Here is a 17740-nt window from a genome sequence, read left to right as displayed (position 1 = left end):
CTACAGCGTCAAAACCTTCACCTCACCAACTCCACAAGACAATCAAATCTCAGAACACATCTAATATCTACTCTTCTTTATGCCATACCCATGTTCACTAACCTGTACAAAACAGACCTGGCAAAATTGGATGCCTACTACAACAAAATTGCCAGATCCATCCATCACAGTACTGCCCTATGCCAACTAAACTGGCTTGAACTCCCCAATTACCTCACATACACCCAACTCACTATGGCCCATGGGATACTTTACCTCCCAGACAGGTGTCCTACACTCCACAACTTACTTCAACCCCAATCTAATAAAAGACTTATCTCCTGACAAATTTCTCTTACAAGTCACAAAAGCAACAACCTCTCTGGTGATTCTCTTTACTCCAGCTGCATTGCTTGAACATGGAAGTCAGTCCCCCAGAACATATTTCCTACACCAAATCACCTACAATTTAAATTTCTCCTCAAATCTTACCTACCTAATTCTTGGCTCTGTTCCTGCCTTACACCTGGCTGATTCCTTGCCCCCTTCCTGCCTTCTTTATAGACTTTCCTTCACTACATCTCGCTGTTGATCTTTACTCAACAGCCATAGGTTCATAGTTAGGAGTCTCTTTTTCCCATCTATTTCCTTGTCTACACTCTCTCGGTAGATCCCCGGTGTATCCCTCTGTGCCTCATCCTTCTTCTCTTTCTTTGTGAACGTCTCTACTACATCCCACTCTAAGTTCACTCCTCTCTTAGTTTAATCATTCCTTTCTAAACAAAGTAAAATAACGACTTCCCCCTATCCCCACCCTTCTCTTGTATTCGTTGTCTGTACTGTCTTTTCTTGAATATCTCGATTGTTATCTCATTATTCTGTGTATTTACCTGTACGGTATGAGCTTATATATTGTATAATTTGTTATTTGTAGCAATCTTTATTCTGTTTGGCGCTCTTATGCTGAAAAAGGGCTTGTGCCCAGCTGGACTTTCCCAGTCAACAAACATTAAATAAATAAATAAAATTGTCTCCTTTGAAATAAAAATAAAACACAGGACCCCAGCTTACCAAGAAACTATTAGTAATCATTCTAATGCAAACTTTCCACTATTACGTAACACTCAAGCAAAATACTGAGTCAACCCCCCACCAAATTCTGCAAGCCTTATGTGGAATTATTCATGAAAACCCTGTGCATTCATGTTAATGGCTGCATAGAGACAGCTGTACCTACCCAGAATACGTACAGAGGAGACTTAAAAAACAAACCACCCTGGTGGAAACCCACCGTCAATAGACTGTATAACAAAATGAAGAAAATCATGGCACAAATTAGGAAGTGTGATGCTCAGCAAGGTAGACAAGAAACTTGTGGGGTTAGTCAAGTTGACCAAAGCCAAATTTGTGGTACCTTCCAGGCCAAGGACAATCACAAGACGTTCTCCATCTATGTCCACAGTCTCACAGGCAATACACAACAATGTGGCAAACTAATTGTAAATGGAGCTGCCTATACTGAGCCAAAAGATGCTGCAACTCTTCTGGCCACAAATTTAGATCCAGTTTTATCCCCACCCCTGACATCCCTAAAGAAATATCCTCATAACGTCCTTAACTATCATTGAGGAAGAAGTCCTCAATGTAGTCTTCGAGGTCAAGAGCACTGTATTGCTAGGCCTAGATAATAACCCATGATGCCTCCCTAATAGCATGAAACATGACCTATCAGGACCAGTCAAATTACCACTTAACCATAGCTTCCAAACAGGCTTTATTCCAAGCAAATGGAGGTCTGCAACTGTCATCCCACTGCACAAGGACAGGCAGTCTAAGGACCTGGGTAACTACTGACCCATGAGCCTTAGTCTCATAATGCAAAACCATGAAAAGAATTATCATGGAAATAATAAGCAATGACATAAAAAACCTTCAGACACTGGATCCAACCCAGTTTAGTTTCGTCAAGGGTAGGCCATGGGTAATCTACGAGTGTAGTACCTCGCACTGAGTTCTGCGCAGCTTTGAGCGTGCAGTCAGTGATTGGAAGCCAAATGGGTGGGGATATTGAGGAAGACTGACAGGCATGCTAATTCGCATGTCACGTCATGTAAATTGCTAAATATTCATGCACACAACAAACTCCATCCTTGTAGAAATTACAACTTTTTCTCCTTTTTCAGGGGGCAAGCCCCCCTGCACCCCCTTGTGGGGGCACTCTGCTTCCCACACCCCCTGCTTCTGTACAGATGTGGATGCCTTAAAGCCAGTTGACCAGTTCAGCACTGAAGAACTGCTGTGCAAGAGTGCTGCTACCCTCTTCAGGAAATATTTTCAGCCATTAAAATTTAACGGTATTCTATCTAAATAAACAGAGTCTTGTTGCAGTTTTATATAACAAATGGTTGATGAATTTCTTAATTCAGAGTGTTGATGGAGTTACGCAGGTTCTGTAAGTCTGTAATAATAACTGTCTTTTAATAATTTTATAAGCATAGCTTCTTGTGTTTCTACAGGTACTCAATATTAATGACATCCCCTACCGTCCGCAAATGAATATTCGTGCGGCTGCTGCCTAATCCGGCCTGGAGGCATGTTTGGGGCAGGATATGCTACTGCACATCCTGCAAGGTACTACACTGGTAGATTACTAGGCCATGCCTACTCAGCCTGTTCGACTTCTTCAAGAAAGTCACTAAAGCAATTAACAAAGGCAAAATGGTGCATACTGCCTACCTTGACCTGGCCAAAGCATTCAACACAATACCTCACACAGCATTGTAGACAAACTCACAAAATGATGTATAACCCCCTATGTTACGCAATGGGTAGCCAGCTGGCTCAAAGATAGGACATGAGAGGTTAGACAGTGTTTATAGGGGTGCTGGCCATTTGGAATCGCTATCTCTCTATGCCACTGACACATGTGCTCTTATTTGCATTAGTTTTATTCGAGTTTCCTTCATGTGGGTCAATAAATATTTATCTATACACTTGGTGGAACAAGTGCAATGGAATTTCTGTTTAATGTTTTATGCAAAGGATGAAATGAAATCATCTACTGTAACAATGAGCCAGGTTACTGTTTTAGGAGAGAGAAACATGAAACTGGCATTCCAGCCTCTGTTGCCAATTCACATCTGCAGACTATCAAAAGGAATTTATTTAACATTTGTTTACTGGGAAATTCACCTTGGAATGAAGCCAATTTTCAGCAGAGGCCTGGAGAGAAACCCTCCAGATGCATGTCCTTGAAATATGGGAGGAAACCGGGGCACCTGGAGGAAACCCACACAAATGCAGGGAGGGCATGCAGACTCCGCACAGAAGGCACTCCATCTAAGAATCAAACCAGAGAATCTCTTTGTGAGGCAACAACACTACTGCTGCACCACTGCACCATCCACTTGAATGGAAGTGTCTTTGACGCTTTAAGAATGTTCATGAAAATTGTTGAACACATCAGAAATCTTTTTTTTTTTTTTTGCATTCAAGGGCCAGACATTGCCTTTCTAGCCTTTGCAAATAGAGTGGTGCACAATTACTCAATTTTTTTAAATATACGGACACTCTACTTCAGCTTGAACACTTGAAGAATGAAGAAACATTGAGCATTTTTAGATGACAAAATTCTCAGTTTGTTCAGTCTTTTGTGTTTTAATGAGGGAAGTAAATTATTTTAAATCATTTTATACATTGAAGAAACCACTTAACATTTTAATGACCAAAAATGTCATACACAAAAGGGGGCTCAAACCCCAGTGAATAGAAGTTGCATCCAGGAATATCAAAGGAGCCATGAAGACTGTGTCTGAATGCACCAGTGACTGCCTTAGACAGTGATTCATGTAATGTTTTCTCAGTAGAAGAAGCAATGAAGGCCTGAAGATCAACCTTTCTCAAAGCAAGAGTGTGGACATTATGGAAACACTACTTATGGATCAGGTTCCATCTTTTCACTCTGCAGTTATATTAGATGATTTTAGTGTCGAAATGGGGGGAGTGAGGAAGATACCTGTATGGGGATAACTGGACAGAAAGGCTGATCTGAACTGAAACTGTAAAGTGTTATTGGATTTCAAGACATAAATAATCCATAGGTTCACAGGTTCATAAGTGTTTACTAGGCTGACAACCACAAGGGCCTTTTTAAGCCTAGCCATGCATCCCAAATCTTTGACAAGGTCTTGTACCCTTGATAAGTATAAGCAGGGGCTTGGGAGATGAAACATTTGCAAGTAGGGGCCTGGGAGATGAATCATATGCAGGCTGCCAGCATCCATTAGAGACATAGGTGCCAAGCCAGAGATGAATGTCCTGTTCCCCATCCAGTTGTCCAAGTTTCATTTGAATTGGGTCAGGGAGAAACTCTACTTTACATGGATGGGGAACCTGCTCCAGAGAATGGGGTAGTCTCAGGGATACATGCCTGTCTCTCCAGCAGGTCCTATTTATATCACAGGCAAGGTTTAAGTCTTTAGAATGTGTAATTCTGATGCTATTTGTGTTGTGGATATGCAGGAGGTACATCAGAGTGGGGTCTGACAAAGACTTGTTTGCCAGGCATAGATCTCACCTCAACATCCTATAGGAGACAGAATACATGGATAAAGTCTTGTGATGGTCTGCATAGGACATGTTACTTACACCTTGCATTCTTTTAGTGAGAACCCCTGTGGGTGTTCCAATTGTTGGATATGGCTGGATAGGTACATACTAAAGGAGGCATTGTACTCAGTGACAGGTCTGATGAATGCCAAAGACAGTGGAACAATGGCTTCCTTGGACATAGATGCCATACCTATGTTATAAGTTGCACAACAGAGAATTTTTTCCTCAATACTGTTGACATGTGATAGTCAAAGGCTAGATTACTATGTGTGTCCCCAAGTCCCTGACTACTGGGTCAACTCTTAGGGTTGTGTTGTCAATATAATAGTTACTAGGGCTGGATGACTTCCTGAAGGATACTGTTATGCATTTCTTGGCATTTAGTTTCAGCCCACGGTTCTGACACCATTTATTTATCTGTGTTAGCTCTTCCTGGAGAGAACATTTGTGCCAGTGGGTGATTCAATGACAGCTCCTAATTTGCAATCATCTGTATATTTAGTCAGCCAGAGGCCATTGATATTGGCTTTGACTTCAGAGCAGTAAATGCCAAAAAGGAACAGTCACAGGACTGATCCCTGAAGGACTCTGCTTGTGACTGGCCTCTATGTAGAGGTAGACTCCACAATTCTAACTTCCTGAGTTCTGTCTGTGAGCCAGCTAGCTATCCACCAGGTGACAGAAGGATTTGTATCTAACCTCTTGACTTTGTCAACAATGCCTGAGTGGGGTATTGTGTCAAATGCCTTGGCCAGGTCAAGGTAGGCAGTGTAAACCATTTTGCCCTAATACAATGCTTTGGTGACCTTCTCAAAGAAATCCACAAGGCTGAGTAGGCATGACCTGCCCTTGAGGAAATCAAATTGGGTTGACTACAGTGTCTGGAGATTTCCAATGTCATTATTGATAATTTCCATGATAATTCTGTGCATGGTTTTGCATATGAGACTAATGAGACTTCAGGGTCTGTAGATGGTCCATCTTAGTGCAGAGGGATGACAGTTGCTGTTCTCCTTTCATGAGGCACAAAGCCTGTTTGGAGGCTACAGTTAAATAGCAATTCTAGAGGTCTTGATAGGTCATGTTTCGTGCTGTTTAAAAGGCATTCTGGGATATTGTCTGGGCCCAATAATGTGATGTTCTTGGCCTTAGAACATTAAGGACCTGTTTTAGTGATAGCAGGGGGAGTTATATTTAATGGTATTTCCTGAGGGAAGGTTGGGGGGAGGGTAAAGTTGGTAGTGAATTTGACATCCAGTAGGTTTCCCATATCTTCTGGATCTGTATAGGTGGCTCCATTAACAATAAGCTCTGCACACAATTGTGTATTGCCTTTGAAGTTGCAGACATAGCTAAAGAATGCCTTGTGGTTATCTTTGCCTGGTAGGCTGAATTTCCTTAAATTTGGCTTTAGTAGACTTTATTTGCCCTCTGAGTTGTTTATTTAGTTTGATGAGAGAACTTTTATCCTGCTGAATGCTGCACCTCCTAATTTTGCCATGATTTTCTTCCTTCTGTTACACAACCTACTAATGTTGTGATTCCACAATGGTGGCTTGTTTTTGAGTTAGTTCTGTACTTCTTCCTGATGGGTACAGCTGCCTCTATGCAACTATTATATGCTGGAATAGGGTTTCTGTGAACAGTTCTGTGTATGCAGCAGTTTATGTCAGATTTTATGGGGACTTGAAATTGTGCCAGGTTATCACTTTATCACTTAGTAGTAGGAAGTTAGCCATAGAAAGTTCCATAATATTCCAGGGTTAACTGGAGTTCCAGGTTTTATTTTTACTTCAAAGGAGTCCATTTAGTGGTCTGGCCTCACCAGAGAAGACATTACACTAGAGGGTGTGCAGCACTCTCCCATATTAATGAGGACCAGATCCAATATGGTTGCAACCCTGGCTGGAGTATTGACAATCTGGTCCAGGGAGTTTGCATTAACAAAATCCAGGAATCTCTGCATCTGTATATTTGGTGTCATATAATTTCCAGTTAATAGTAGGGTAATTAAAGTCACCCATGAATATGGTATTGGGTGGGATGATGAGTGTTTCCAATAAGTTTAAATACATGATGTGGGTTTCCTGGGTCATAGACTGGGACCTATAGTTTGCAGGCAAGTGGTACGGAATGTTGCCTATGGTGATCTGAGCATGGGAAACTCAAGTGCATTGTCCTGTTTGACCAACCTTGGGGTATATTCATTTTTATGTAAATCTAGACACCTCTACCTTTAGTCCCTGTCTGTGCAGTAGCTGGTCTTAATTTGTGGAAAGCATTATAACCTTGCACTGTTGGTTTGATCTCCATGGCTTTAAACTATGTCTCAGTGACCGCACAGACATCAGCACTTTCTAGGGTGAAGAGAGCTTCTAGGGAGTGGAGTTTCTTGTTAAGACTCCTAGCACTGAGCAGTAACACCATTAGATTTTCTTGGTTTTCATTTGCAAAGTCGGAAGCACTTTATGTTTGGCATTGCCTAAAAAGGAACTATGGGGAAGGACAATGTTTTAGCATATAACTGAAAGCCTAAAGGAGAGGGGTGCAGACCATCCCCAGTAAAGTAGTGTGCTCTGTTGCCCATTTCCTTCCATGCTGATAAATACTGCACCCCCTTAAGATGACACCGGAAACTAAGCCAATTATTAAAGTCGGTCATCTTTCATTTATATTGTGGCATCATTCTTGGAGAAGGTAAAATCCTACTCAATGCTAGGCTCATACCAGCCAAGGACACATATCCTGAGAGCTGCATGAAGTCCGTCTTGATATAGTCTAGGAAGGTATGTCTCAGGTCATTTACACCCACTTGGGCTATGACTTAGTCATACTGCTACTTGTGTGTGGTTCAATGACCTAAGTACGTGCATAATTTGTCAGATCCTGGCCCTGAAAAGCAACAGACCATGACTTTGTTCTTAGTCTGGTGAGAGGGACATCAGTATGTCTTACAATGGAGTCTCCAATGACCAGAATGTTGGATTATGTGGTGGCTAGCCTTATGGACTTAGAAGTAGAGGCTCCATGAGATGTCACTGTATGTGCTGATGTGGGTGTTGTTTTGAAAGACCACATTCTGGGCTGCTGAGGGTATTTGCTATGTTTAGTTCATCCAGGATATCTTTGGGTTTTATGAAGGTTAAATTTAAGTGCCTCAACATATGTGGGTCTATGTATCTTCTTTGAATTGTGGTTGTACTAATGACAGCCTTATTGACATTAGAAGTACTTTTGTGTGAGAGTTTTACCTGCAGTAACATTGTGTAAATACATCTCTCGGGTCTATATTAGAAGACCAAAGACGCATTCTTTTGAATGCATCTTTGTCAAACATAAAAGGCTGAAAATGCAAAATATTGAAGCGGCTATTAAGCAAATTCTTTCCCTGGGAAAGAATTCACTTGGCTGCTTCGGTACTTTGCCATTTTCGGCACTGTAGTGCGGTCTCGGAGTTGGTATATTTAAATAGGGGGGTGGGGGGGCAAAGCCCCCCACTTAATGTAATTTTTGAAATTGTTTTTTATTTCTTTTTTTTGTTGGAACAGTGATTTTTTTCCCTTGGAAAAAAATGCTGTTCTGACACTTCGACATTGTAAACTTTCACTTACATAGGGTCGATTAATCACCGATCGCTTTTTTAAGTGTTTGGTGATCTAATATAGACCCCATCTCTCACATGCCATATCAGTTTGTTTGAAAATTAACTGGTTTTCAGTAAACATGAAGCAATTTCTACATTGCATCAGGATGCCCATATCCACCAAGCTAATAACAAAGATAGTGGGAAAATTCATATCCATGGCAACAGACTTTTTTATATTGATTAGACAGTTGGAGTGAGACTATAAATCAGCAACATGCCTGAATACAAAGCTGTTCAAAGCTGGTCATATATATACTTGGTATATTGGCCCAGATCAACAAACAATGCTATATCATTACACCTGAGACCATATATTCGAAGGTGCTAAACTGCCAACTGATTAGCAGTGAGTTGCAGCAGGTTGCCAAGGAGGAAGATGAACAGAGTGAGAAAACACAAACATGTCATGGGTGTAACCTTAGAATATACAACAGATGCTTTTAAGAATCATGAGTTCAACTCTCTCTTATATGGAGAAGAGACATGGGATCCACATGGACCTTGTTGAAGACCTCAGTAGTTGGAGTGGTATCAGAGAACTGGGTCTCAAAGGTGACTGGTCCTTTTTATGATTGTTATCCAAGGACCTGCAAATGAAAACCAGCATTGTGGAAAGCTGTGAAGGTAAAGAGAGTCATAGAGAGAATGAGAGAGAGAGAGAGAGAGAGAGAGAGAGAGAGAGACCTTCAGTCCACTGCTAGAAGGACGTTATCCAGATTTAATAGCAGTTTATAACAGACTAGGAAGTCAATAGATTCAACAGCTTCCAAACTGAAGGCTTATGTTTGGAAAAATGTTGGCAAGGTCATCAAAAACTGCTTTCAGGTGGCCTCAGAGAGACTGTTGCAAACCATCTGACAATACAAAGTTGGCTCATACATCCCAAGGTGAAATTAGCAACCATGTTTAAGCATTAACTTCTACTGGGGAAGTTTTTAGGGGCTAGAAAGAACATCTTGAGAAACTCCTGAACTTGACATGCATACCATTTTTGGGAAGGAATTAGCAGAAACACTAGATCCATTTTTGTAGGTGAAGTCAAAGTAGCATTTAAGCAATTCAACTGGGGCAAGACTGCAGGAGTGGATGATATCCATCACTGGATCTTGTTCTGCTGTTGCAATAAACATGCCCTTTCCTTATGATGTTGAGGATGAGGAATAATATTACCATCTTATTCTCATAGTTCATCAACACACCTATTGTCTTTTTTATTCAGAAGAATCTGACAACCCGAAAAAATTTGTAACCAAAAAGCAGTTGAAAGCAAACATATAAAAAAACATGAAGAGCAAAACACATGCTGCAAAGCTTCTCCAAAACAATCAAAAAGCTTCCTTCCCAATTCCAGAATGATCCTTCTAACTTCTGAAATTACACTTCTTCAGCAACTGTGTTAGTCTAGATTCCTTTATTTCACTCCACAGGGAAGGAAGCTTGTTGACTTCTTAATCGTGCAGAACCTGGAAATTCTGATGAGGTACTGATATCTGTAGGACAAAAGCACTTAACTTACATTACATTTTGTGAGTTTTTGATAAGCCTTGCAGCATGGGTGTTGTAAAGCCTGAAAATGTTCATTAAATACAGTTCATGATATTTTTTTAAATATTTCTTTTTCTCACAGGGATAGCTGTTTCATTACATTTGCAACTAAAAATATACCATAATCTCAGATTATAAATGAATATTCGAATATTGTATCTAGTAAATTAAAATTGTCCAAGTGCTTCATATATATACAACAATGTATTGATACACGCCCCCATAGTTCTAAATTGCCATAATGACATGCAGGTTGCAAAGCTGCATTATATTCATCTTCTGTCAGGTGTAAGTTAATGACTTCTATTCAAAGACGGAATGCAGCACTTGTCTAGAACATACCTCTATTTACTTGTGTTACTTCAGATATAAAAACTGCATATACTGCAAAAGAATATTGATTAATTTCTGTTACATGAAAGATGGTATCAGTGAACTTCACTGTACAGCCTCTGGTAACATCACTGAGCCAAATTCAATGCTGAGCTGCAGTCGTGTTCTTAAGAGAACAATGGTACTCTTAGGCTGAGAACACTCCTGAGTATCCAAGGGTATTTCTTTGAAAGAGTTACTAAGAATTTTAAAAGGATTATTTATCTAGTAGTTATACTTAGTGTCAGTAGCTCAGCAGGTAGTGCATTCACATTTGATACTGGAAGATCAGAAGTCTACAGGTTCTACTCCTACACCAGATGCTTGGTCTCACTTTCTATTACTGACACTGCAGTGCAGCATAAGGTGTGGGGGAGCTGCACTCCAGAGTGTGCTGTCCTTCAAATGAAATGTTAAACTGATGTTCCAGCTGCCTGAGTTGGTGGTAGCTCAGAGTGATATAAAACATGCCATGGTACTTACTGAAATGAGTGGGAGGTTAATAAAGTCCTTTTACTATATTACTTAACACAAATCTATATAAATTTAATCAAAAACACATATATCTGCATATAATTTTACCCATCTCACCAGTTTTGCAGCATTCATCATTTAATTCTGTCTAATACTTAACATCATCGTCTTTTTATACCCTTCTTCACACCAATATTTCCATTAAGTGCCACAATGTATCAAACAAAAGTTTAGCTAATACCTCAATTATTTTATCATTTTCTATTTCATATGTTCGACACAATATCATCTTCAAGTTTGTATTTTTAAAATACTCATATCTATGCACAGGACTATAGTTTTCTCCAGGAATCCTCCAACTTTCTACATTTTAAAAACAAATGCTCACTTTATTATGTCACATAGTCTTTCTTCCTGCCTTTATTTTCCCAGTGCTCTGGCTAAATTCCTCCTAATCTGTATGAACAGCAGCTCAGGTCTCTCTGAAAATAGGCTAAGGGTCTATTGGGACTAACCTGGTCAACAAAATAAAAATAAATAAATACATGCATTCATACGTAATACATACAATATATGGCTTCATACATACAATATATGGCCTCCTACAGGCAGGTACTACTGTGTTGCATTATGCTCAGTTTCTGCTAGGATGTACATGTCATACCTGTTCAGGATGATGAATGTAGTCTCAAGGGCAACATGAACTAGCCAAATTCGGCATCGCATTGTGTATTCATTTTTAGGAGTGAAATGTCAGCCTTATAATTATAAGTCACTAATAGTTTTTTTATTAAGAACTATGAAATGATGACAGAGGCATTAATCCTTACATATAGGCATACAGAGGCATTTTAGTGTGGCAGTCTGCCAAGCTGCAGTACATTTGGATGCAGAAATACTAAAGCAGTAATGTTCATATATGTGTTCATCCACAATAGTAGCTTTTTATCAATACAAATATGCCGCCACCAAAACTCATTGTACTGGCCCTGTCAAAATAACCAAGCCAACTTCAGTTTTGTAATGCATTTAAGTCCTTATGGCTATAATGGCAAATCAGCTGAAATATATATGTGTGTGTTTCCAAGCTTATTTACCGGTGTATTTTATTATCTATTGATAAAGGGTGATGGGAACATAGCCTCCTGCATGTCAGTACTTAATGCAGGATACTACATGCATTTCACAGTGATAGCATGCCAAGTTGTATTTTACTCAGTTTCTATTAGAAATGGGTGAATGACTTGTTTTTTGCAGTGGAAAATGCTATACATGATCACAATGGATCTGTATTGTGGTGGCATTACATCAGATTTAAAGCAATGTATACTTGTTCAGAGCAGTAAATGTTTTGTTATTGCAAAGATGATTCCCCCAGGCTTCCTGTACTGGCCATAGCAATAGGACTAAGGCAACTTAACTACATTCTGTTTAAGCCCTTAAAGGTTGAATTGGAGCTATAGGTACAATATATACTCAGGTGTCCAAGTATAGTTTCCTAAATGTTTTATTAAGAAATATTAAGAAATATCAAAGAGTGATTTATATATGACGTCCTATAATAGGTATTGAATACAGACCTTTACAGGCATTTCATGCTGACAGTTGCCAAGTTAGATTGCATAATTTCCATTAGCAATGAGCATATGACTATTGTGCATGGTTGTTAATACATATATTTCCAGGATATAACCACAAAAAGCATTTCTGGCCAACCACATAAAACAAAAAGAAAGCAAAGACTAGAAAGTAATGTCCAACACAACAGTAGTTTAATAGATGATTAAATGATAAGCACTTTTGTCCTGCAATGTATCAAGGACTTCTTCAGATAAAATGTATAAAAGCCAACACAGCCTTATAAATCTATTCATACTGATCACATGTTGTATTACATCCAGTCAATAACTCAATTCAATTAAACAAATTTAGCTACATAAAACACCCTACCATTTTAATAAAATGTAGATTCAGATATACATTAAAACAATATTACAACAAAAAAGGAATAATCTATACATATATACATACATATCATCAAGTTGCTATAGTTAAAATAATATCAATATAATCCATAACCTATACACACACACACACACACATATATATATATATATATATATACACACACACATATATATATATATATATATATATATATATATATATATATATATATATATATATCAATTAAATATACATCAATTTCAACTGCAATACCCCATTTTAATACGTAAATATGTTTTATCACTGAGCCCGGGAGTGGTGTTGCATTCTACTTGATTTGCCAATATAGTTCTTTAGTTTCAATAATGGCACTCCAACAACCCCCTCACAAAGGGATAGGAACTCTTTCCACTACATAAAATAAATTTTTTTTTAAATCATTACATGAGACAGAAAGCTTAAATTAGGCAGTACTAAAATTCTTAGTTTTAATAGCATAACAATGTTCGTATATTCTAGTCCTTAACTGCCTCTTAGTTTTACCCACATAAAAACTGTCACAGGAAATGCATAGGCCAATATAAGCTACCCCAACAGTTTTACATTTATATGTAAAATTATTTTTAATATTCCTAGGATATTTTAATTGTAATATTGGTACTGTCATAAATATATCTACACTGACAGCATGAGCCACATTTAACCATACCATACTGTAGGTTTGCTTATACGGTCTCTCAACAATATTATTTATATTTCTACCTGTTTTATAAACAGATTTTGGGGTACCCAAATTAACCATGGGTCCCCCACCAAATTCTTTAACTAAATTCCAGTTTTTAATACAGAGGTATAGGTATTGTTGGGGTGTCATTATTGAAAGTAAAGAACTACAAAAATCACCATATATATATATATATATATATATATATATATATATATATATATATATACTCAGAAGTGTGTAGGTTATGCATTATATCAGTATTATTTTAACTATAGGAACTTGATGACTATGGATTTTTATATATATTATTTCCTTTTTATTGTAATATTGTTTTACTGTATATTTGAATGTACATTTAATTAAAATGGCAGGGTGTTTTATGTAGCTAATTTAATGTAATTGAGTAATTGACTAGATGTGATACAACATGTGATCAGTATGAATAGATTTATAAGGCTGCATTGGTTTGTGTACATTTAATCTTGATACATTACAGAATGAAAGTGCTTAGCATTTACTTGTCTATTAAACTACTTTTGTGTTAGATATCGCTTTCTGGCCTCTGTTTTCTTTTTGTTATATGTCCAGGATGGAAGCAGGACTATTCGACCCCGGACAGTTCGAGCCTGGATGGTTCAACCCCAATGCATTTCTATACAATTTCATGTATAAATTTATATGTATTGTATACGTGATTTTTTAGTGGACAGTTTGACCTCGGACTATTTGACCCCAGACTGTTTGATCCCAAATATATTCTAGTAAGTACTTTATCATTATGTTATTATTTAATCAATTATTCAGGAAATACACTGTTAATTTTGCATAGTAAATATATATATATATTTTTTTCATTTAATCATTACATTGGTTAGTATAAATATAACACATAAACTTTTAACATTTAATAACTAGTGTTATGTTTTAACATATTATAATTAGTGTTACATTTTAAAATATTCTTTTTTTATTTAAATTAAACACATTTTTTTGAGATGTACCCGTCATGTCAGTCATATTAAAACATTTTTATCTAACAGTGACACTAGACTGGGTACCCACTAGACTACTCTTCCAAAAACCATTCCTTTATCCATTACTGGTGAATCTAAAAGGCCTATTTTGTGGTATGTAAAGTAAAACGGGTCGTCTTTTTCACTTTCAGCTGTTAATCTCCAGTAGTATGTTCAACTGAAATTAAGAACTATATCAACCCTTGAAATCCTGATGTTATGATTATTATTTCTATAGTCCGTAGTTTCCGTTCATTTTTTTCTTTATATACTATATCTGTTTACTGGAGTAGAATGTTGAACAGAAACTGCGAACTATAGCGACCTTTGTAATCAGGATATCATTATTATTATTTTTATAATCCGTACTTTCCATTCATTGCTTCTTTATCTACTATATCTGGCTTTACTGCATGAGAACATTGAACGGAAACTATGAACTAGTCCCTTGTTTCCATTTATTGTTTTTTTTGTTTTTTTCTTTAACGTAGTATATCTCTGTTTCTTTTTAGATTTTTTTGCAATGTTTTGTTTGGGTCCAACTGTCCAGGGTCGAATAGGTCGGGGGCGAACCGTCCAGGGACAAATTGGCGGGGTCAAAATGTCATGTACCCTCCAGGATATATCTGGTTGTAGTTATATTTACATCAGAAATTTTGAATCCATTGTATTTTTCAAGTATAATTATAATTTCTGAATCTGGAAAGATGCTATCACAGAAACTCATTGTGTTAGCCATGAGTACATGGCCAAGCTAGTTTTAGTGTTCAACTGATTTAAAATTTAAGAGTGGAATGATGGGAATGGATAGAGTATACATCTGAGTATTCAAGTATAATTAGATGAGAGTTTATGCAGAACTATCAAAGAAAGATGAAAGTGTGAGCTCCTTTATTTAGGCACCAAATCCAGGCATTCATAAGGAATTTCACAGATATGATTTGACAAGTTGTATTACACTCAGACACACTAGGGGTGGATCCATAACTCTTTTTTAGAATGAGAATGCAACACATTCTGAGAATATGTCTATTTTAAATTAGCAATGTATTAAAAGTAAAATCAAATATTCTCTAGAATGGTAGCATTTCTATTATTGCAGATATGCCTTCATGGGAACAAACTGCTCTTGTCATGGCAATAGAGGTGGACCAAATTTAGAATGGAGCTGCTTTTAAGGGTGGAAATGCAATTTTAGCTGGAGCATATACCCAGGTAATCAAGTTTAAATTAGTGAAAAATGGTGGATGGTACATGGTCTGTTATGCATGGGTACTGAATGCAGGCTCTTATTGGCATTTGGCAGTAAAAGTATACCAACTTATATTTACTTGATTTCTCTCATGAGTGAATATGTGATTTATTTTCAGGGATGTGAATACAGTACAGGTTCAGAATACATATGTATTGAGTTACCATTCTACCAGAAGTAAAAATTGCAAATATTTCTGCAAAATAGTGACCTGTTCTATCAATGGAGTTATACTAGCTACCTCCCAATGCAGACTCATATGTAGTGCAAATACAACATAAAGATACAATTTTGTATAAACATCTAAGATTAAAATTGTCTAATGCTGCATTCCATAACAGTGTGTCATGACATAATTTCAAAAGACATTTGGTCAAATGTTGGTAGGTACCACCAACAGGCTAAAAGAGCAATCAGACTGCTCAATTTGTTGCTATTTGGTTCAAAACAACATAAACGTGTGATAAGTTTTAGCTAACAAAATCAGTAACATTATGAATCATCACTCATGTCTTGTAATAACATCCAAACTAAACACTATACTTGTTTCTCAGATGAATGCAGTGTTTGCTCTCTTTATAAATGTTAGCATAGAAACACAGTTTTTACAGGTGCAGATTTAATTGCCATAATTTTAGATGCTGACGTCAGCTTGCCTTTAGATAAATAAGCTCAAAATGTGCTATATAAGATTGCCTTTTTCTAAAAAAGGTATACAAAATCTGGAAGCATTTTAAAATGTATAGACATTTGTAAATCAGGTTAAATTAAGGTCTGAATGGGCATTAGCACTTTATTAAAATTCAATAGTTTCCAAAATGTTCAGATTAAAATTAAACTGTTAATCAATTAATTGGATGGTGCAGTGGTGCTGCGGTTGTGTTGTCACCTCATAGCTAGAGGTTCTCCAGTTCAATTCTTGGCTGGAGTGCCTTCTGTGTGGAGTCTGCATGTCCTCCCTGCATTTGTGTGGGTTGCTTCCGGGTGCTCCAGTTTCCTCCCACATTACAAAGACATGCATTTAGAATGTTTTGCCCCGGGCCTCCAGTGAAAATTGGCTTCATTCCAAGTCAGACTTTCCCGGTAAACAAATGTTAACTAAATAAATAAATAAACTATAGCTGACAGCTCTCTTCAATAATAAATATTAATACTTCTTTGCACTTGATGCTAGTTAGTATAATTCCTTGAAACAATTTTGGGAATATGTAAAACAACTTTCAAGTCAGAATGCTTTATATACAAAGATCAAAAACAACCAACTAGCTCAGTAGGTGTGAGTAGAAATTGAAAATATGCTCCATCCAGCACTTTTGGAGTTTGAATCCTACAACATTCACTTACTTACTTACCGTCCATTTTTAATAAATCACTTAACTGGTCCAAAGCTTCTGAGTTGCAGTATTTTTCATTTAAGAGTGAATGCAAAAATATATAATTCTGGTCTCCATTATTAGTGCATATGCAAGGAAATTCATCTATGAAGTCTCTAAGGTAGACTTTCATAAGCAATATTATTATTATATATATTTACTGTTTTTTTTCTGTCTGTTTGCAAAAAAAACTAAAAAAAAACAAAAAAATACTTCTGCTTTCCTAAACTTTCCTAGCTAGTTGTTCCAGTGATCAGATTTTTCTGATCCCTGGGCTTTGTATTTGGTTCCTGTCTTCCTTCATTTTCTTGTGTGGCCAGAGGTAGTTTCTTTACTCACCAGTGGGAGTGGGGAGTACTGAGATGACAGGTTCAGTGCAAACTCCCCCCCCCCAAAAGGAGAGATACCTATACCAGAGGATTGTAGCCCCCCAAACATCTCCAATGCCCAGGTGAGAACTGCTCTCTCCAAGGCAAAAAACACAGCATCCATGGGACTGGATGGTGTCCCCGGCTGTGTGCTCCATGAACTCAATGAGGAATTAAACCCACAGTTAGGACAGCTGTTTAATCTTAGCCTCACCTCAGGATACGTACCCAAGGAGTGGCGCACGGCGACTGGGGTCCCACTTCACAAGGGCGGTGCCTCCACCGACCCTGGAAATTACTGTCCCATTAGCTTGACAAGCCTTATCTGCAAAGCCATGGAGAGGATCATAATGGAACTCATAAATAAAGACATAGGGAACTTGCAGACTTTGGATCCAACCCAGTTTGGCTTTGTCAAAGGCAGATCATGCCT

Source organism: Protopterus annectens, chromosome 12.part0 (genome assembly GCF_019279795.1).
Source record: "Protopterus annectens isolate FY-2018-M chromosome 12.part0, PAN1.0, whole genome shotgun sequence".
Lineage (NCBI taxonomy): Eukaryota > Metazoa > Chordata > Ceratodontiformes > Protopteridae > Protopterus > Protopterus annectens.
Note: the sequence above shows the minus strand (reverse complement) of the source record.